Consider the following 6,000-nt stretch of genomic DNA (forward strand, 5'->3'; position numbering starts at 1 on the left):
TTTTATTGATTTTTATAGAGAAAGAGGGAGCAAGAAATAAAAATATCAATGATGAGAGAGAATCATTGATTGGCTGCCTCCTGCATGCCCCCTACTGGGGATCGAGCCCAAAACCCGGGCGTGTGACGGGGAATTGAACTGTGACCTCCTGGTTCATAGGTCTCGATGCTCAATCTCTGATCCTCGCAGGCTAGGCCAGGTGTATTGGCCAAGACTTCATTTCAGATATATTTTTTGAGCAGCGTGATTGAGGTCAAGGCCCAAAATAACAGTGGAAATGCAAAGGATCAGCTCTTAATTCCTTGATCTTTGACAAAGTGCAGACTGAAGTAAGCTAAACATTTACAAGTGTGTTGGACCCACAACTATTCAATACATCCTTTTTTGATGGAGTGCCAACTATGGGGGCGCCAGCGTAGAGTTTTGGGGCATCTGCCCACAGGTGAGCCCCAGCACCTAAGAATGAGAAAGCATTGAGATTAAGAAAGAAATCAGAAAACCCTGTGGGGGAGGAAAAGGGGAAGTGGTTGTTGAGAGGCTGAGATAGAAAAGCCGTCGCCCCAGACACCCCCACTCTAGCTGCTTAATGTTCATTCTTCCTTTATAGATGCTGATGAAAAGAAACAGCACAGTGTTCCATCTGCCAGACCTCTCAATTATCACAAGCTTTATACACTTACCCATTTAGTTCTATTCTCACAGGCAGTCTCCTGATCCTCAGTTAAACAAACTGGCTCCCCAAGATGTTGGTGCTCTTCGGACCCATCCCCAAAGGGCAGACAATCTTGAGTTGTTTTGGTTAAAATTAAGTTTGGCCTGTAAAGGAAGAAACTCATCATGTAGACTTATTTTAATTGTAGTAAAATATTCATAACACAAAATTTACCATTTTTAACCCTACAGTTCCATGGCATTAATTACATTCACATTGTAGTGCAACTATTGTCATCATCCATTTCCAGAACGTTTTCATCTTCTCCAGCTGAAACTTTGTACTTGTTAAGCAGTATCTCCCCATTTCCCCCTCCCCTCCAGTCCCTGGCAACCACCATTCTGCTTTCCGTCCCACTGAATTTGACTACTCTTAAGTGCCTCAAATGAATGGAATCAGGAAATATTTGTCCTTATGTGACTGATTTATTTCACTTAGCAAAATGTCTTCCAGGTTTGTACATGGTATAGCATGTGTCAGGATGTCCTTCATTTTTAAGGCTGCATAATTGTGCAGACCAGTGATTTTCAACTGGTGTGCCCCAAGAATTTTTAAAATGCGCAATAGCTAACTATTTAGTCAGGGGCAAAAGACCTCTTTTCCCTTTTCCCTTAGATTGTAAAAAAAAAGACAATAGCTGTCAGGTGTGAATAATCAAAATTTTACCTTTTTTTGTTGTCACATGATCTCACTCATTTATGGATAATAAAGACCCTTATAAACTGATGAACAAAAATAGATAAAGAGGCAGAGCAGCATCAGACTGTCAAACTACAGCGGGAAGGCCGGGGAGGGTTAGGGGGTGGGGTGGTAAGAGATCAACCGAAGGACTTGTATGCATGCATATAAGCATAACCAATGGACACAAGACACTGGGGGTAGGGGAGGCCGGGGGAAGGTCAAGGGGAAAAAAAAAAGAAACATATGTAATACTCTTTGTAATACTTTAGGCAATAAAACAAAATAAAAAAATAAAAAAATCAAGTAGGCTAAAAAAATAAAAAATAAATAAAATGAAGGAGGGAGGCCAGAAAGGGGAACTCTCATTAAGTCAATCAGGAAGTATAAGTGGGAGAACTCTGTGATAGCTTTCCCATCTTCCTCTTCTCCTCTGTGAGAGGCTCCTCTTTGCCATTCTGGATTGTAATTCTTTGTTGTTCCCAAATAAATTTATTTTGCTGGGGAAAAAAAATCACTGGTATAGGCTTTTAAATAAAGATGTTGGCCATCAATGGATGGCCTCCTTTTTGAGTCTTGCTATAAAGCTTCATGTTTGTCAGCCAGTATGGCTTGGTGGTTGAGCATCAACCTATGAACCAGGCAGTCATGGTTTGAATACTAACCTAAGTGTTTATTAATTTATTTAGTTTATATATTTATTTGCTTAAACTCTACAACAAATTTGACTCAAATAAATATTGAGATACAAAAGAAAGCATAGCATTTCTGAAGAGAAATGAAGCCCTTCTGGGTAGGTGAGCCCTTTAATATGTTATTCTCAACTTTGTTTAGTAGCTGTGCATGATATAATAACTGCTTGACTAATTTGGGTGATTTCATAAAGTTTATTTGTAACTTAGACTCATTAACACAAACACATGCTGTAATGTTCTCAGGACGTGGATCAAGCAGAGCATACCACTAACTTGTAAATTTTTTAATTTACAATTATTAATTTTTTAAGTTGTGTCTTCAACTTTTGAGATAGCATTGCTCATGAGACACTACTTCAATGTTTTTTGAACTATTATAGGATGAGATGAGACAGGAATGAAACACTTTTGATCACAGGAGAAAGATAACTTGGACATAATAATAATGGATGAAGACACTAGAAGGGAGAGCTTGTAGGATGAGATGGAGAACAAAATATTGGACCCCAACATCTGTGCTGCTACTTTAAAAAAATTTTGTGTATCACTCCTGTCATAAACATTGAGCTTCATTGTGCAACAAAGACAGATGAAAAGAATTTGCTGCTCCAACAACCAAAAAAAAGCATCTTCACTATGTCCTTGGAATCTGGCTTTTTTGTTTGTTTCAAATATGCAGTAGGACACTTGTGCCTGCAAGGGCTGGGGGCAGTTGTTTATATAACTAATTGGACATCCACATAAATATGAAAATTAAGACAGGTCCTTTTATTCTCATCTGTTATAAAGCCAGAGTTTGCTTTAAAGTTAAGAGGCATGCAGACTTGAGAGAGGTGTGGTTCAAGCTGTCCTACGCTGACTTGCTTACATAAGCTTCAAGGTTATGAGGTTGTCTCCATTTTGTTTCCAAATGGTAGGAGGGAAAAACATCTTTTAAGGATCACTCACCCAAGAAGAAAAATGCTTGGGAAGGTTTTAGGTTGAGGAGAACTTTTGTAGGTCAGAGGATAATGGCAAATGTGGAGAAAAGATTGAAGACAGAGATCCTGGTGGAGAAATATCCCGAGGAAAGATTATGAGCACTAGATTGAGGGTTGCCAGTGGCCAGGAGGAGAGACATCTTCCTCAGAAACAGGAGACAAATGAACAGTCAAGGAGAAGATAGAAAGGAACTTTGACACGGAGACAAAGGATGCTGGGGGAATTCAGTATCTTATCAACAAATTAGATAGTGAGGTCACCTTCTGAGAAAGAATGGGTGGAACCGGAGGATGGGGGTTAATGGGGGGGATGAGGACACATTTGTAATACCTTAACTAATAAAGAATTTAAAAATTAAATAAATAAAATAAAATCTTGAATGGATGGGGAAAAAAAGGTTTGAACTAACTACAGTGAGGAATGCAAGAGGAAAATACAAAGATGAGTGAAAGGAAGATCAAGAAGGGTGAGCTTAGCATAGTGGGGCATAAGAAGGTTGTGTTTGGAGGGGGTATTTGAAATCTCAGAGTTGGGGCAATTCCAAGTGATGATTATATCTCAGGTGATTATATCTATGTGAGTGCCAACAGAGGCCATGATAGTTGAGTAGATCAAGGAAACATGAGGCCAGGGTATCAGTGCCACATTCTGGCTTATGGAAGTCAAGGAAGAGACAAACAAAAGACATAGGAGAATTGAAAATTTCCACAATATCCGAATAACCCTTGCTTGACCTAGCCATGACTCATCTAACTACAGAGGCGGCTTTGGGTGTAAATATGACATAACTCTCAGAACCATCTAAGCAGCACTTGATTTAGGAGAGTAAGGTGTATTTACTTTAAAATCCCACCCTAGCATTGGATCTAATACACCATGAAGATTAAGGTGGATGGGTGGCGAGATTTAGGACAACCAAACCACTGTGTCCGTTTTTATAGGCACCAATGTCAAGGCAAAATAACAGTCTTTGCCTCTAGGTCTAGGAGAGTCCAGTGTATGCCCTTGCTCTTCTGTTTTAGACTTTAATCTAGACTGTCCAAGGAAGGCAAAGTCTCCTAGCCAGCATTTGGATTATAATTATCTCCTTTAAAATCATTCTTTTTTAAAAATATATTTTTGTTGATTTCAGAGAGAGGAAGGGAGAGGGAGAGAGAAACATTGATTGAGAGAAAATCACTGATCGGCTGCCTCCTGCATGCCCCCTACTGGAAATTGAGCTCACAACCCGGGCATGTGTCCTTGACTAAAATCGAATCCAGGACCCTTTAGTCTGCAGGCTGATGCTCTATCCACTGAGCCAAACCAGCTAGGGAACAAGTCATTCTTATAAAATATCTTTGAGAACCCAAGAGCAGGGTCTTTTTAATTTGTATATTTCTAAATTTTACCTAGTGCCTGGTACGTAAGTGTTCAAAAAATATACATGGAATGAATAAATGAATGAACAAGCTATGATCTATATTTCTCTAGAAAACATGTTCTTTGGGTTTAGAAGCCTCTGTGACCCTTCCCCATACCTGTTCCACTCAGTACATATATTTTCAAAGATACATAGCTATCATCCAACACAAATTATTAGCATTGGCAATGTAGGCAAGATCTACTTGCTCCTACGAAGTCTGCCCCAGATCCTCTGCTCTTTATCTTGCTGGTGCCTGGATTGGTAATAACACTGTTCAATTTGTTGTGCTTTCTGACAAAAGTAGAAGAGGTTGCACAAGGGCAATAATTAAGAGGTAGAATAGGTAGAATATGATACCTATATTGATATCAACACTCCTATTAGACAGAAGTCCTGGCTCTTTTTCTGCTTTGGAACTGCTGATTACCAACTGGTCTGTTCTGACATCTTTGTGTGAATTAGTGAAAGGCACCACCTATAGAGAAAGAGGCAGCCAACACATTTTCATGGCTTGGTGCAATCAACATGGGATGGATTTCCAACTCCATGTGACCATTTAGGCAGGTACCTGTGCAGTGAACAACTTGCCTATTTGCATGTTTTGCCCCCACTGGTGACTCACTCTAAAGCTTACTCATTTTTGTAGTTTAGCGCCAGCAAGTGGACGACTTACGGATATAAGTTTACCTTACCCAACTGTACTAATTCAGTAAAATTACAGGGAAAGGCAGAGAAGTAGACTTCTCTCCATTCTTAACCAGTTATCCATGTTTCCAGGGCTTTTTTCCCCCCCCATACAGTTAAAATAAATCAGGGAGTGAATCTTGGAGTTCCAGTAACACCACTTGATTAAACCATAGGTATGTGGTACATATACACAATAGAATACACCTCAGCCATAAAAAATGATGAAATAGCCGAAACCGGTTTGGCTCAGTGGATAGAGCGTCAGCCTGCGAACTGAAGGGTCCCGGGTTCGATTCCGGTCAAGGGCATGTACCTGGGTTGCGGGCACATCCCCAGTGGGAGATGTGCAGGAGGCAGCTGATCTATGTTTCTCTCTCATCGATGTTTCTAGCTCTCTATCTCTCTCCCTTCTTCTCTGTAAAAAAAAATATATATATATATATCTACACTAATAAAAGAGAAACATGGTAATTAGCGTACGACCGCTACCCTTTTCATTGGCTAATCAGTGAGTATATGCAAATTAACTGACAACCAAGATGGCGGCTGGCAGCCATGCACTGAAGCGAGCAGGGAGGCTTGCTTGCTTCAGTGACTGCGGACTCCAACGTTCCCCGCCTCACTTGCTGGCCTCTCAGCTGCAACTCTAAGCAACTATGTACTATGTTGCAAATAAGAAGCTAAACAAAACCCCAGAAACCAGCCGGACTGAAAGCCAGCCAGACCGCAGCATTGTATCGATGTTTTCAGCAGCGAGGCCTCAGAGCTAAAGCTGGCCAGAATAAAAAAAAAAAGAAAACAAGGAGCGGTTGGGAGCTTCAGTCACTCGCTTCCGGAAAACA

At 40.4% G+C, this 6,000-nt stretch overlaps 1 long non-coding RNA gene across 1 annotated transcript in view; it reads right to left on the reverse strand.

The window, feature by feature from the left end:
• The window catches only part of LOC111825548, a 37,444-nt gene extending 36,634 nt beyond the window's left edge, over window positions 1-810 (reverse strand). Inside the window, exon 1 of the long non-coding RNA XR_002828740.1 lies at window positions 681-810. This is a non-coding gene — a long non-coding RNA (uncharacterized LOC111825548). The remainder of the gene's footprint in view (window positions 1-680) is intronic.
• Window positions 811-6,000: the final 5,190 nt, after the last annotated feature.

The sequence above is a fragment of the Myotis lucifugus genome, unplaced genomic scaffold (genome assembly GCF_000147115.1).
Source record: "Myotis lucifugus unplaced genomic scaffold, Myoluc2.0 scaffold_31, whole genome shotgun sequence".
In the NCBI taxonomy this organism is placed as follows: Eukaryota; Metazoa; Chordata; class Mammalia; order Chiroptera; family Vespertilionidae; genus Myotis; species Myotis lucifugus.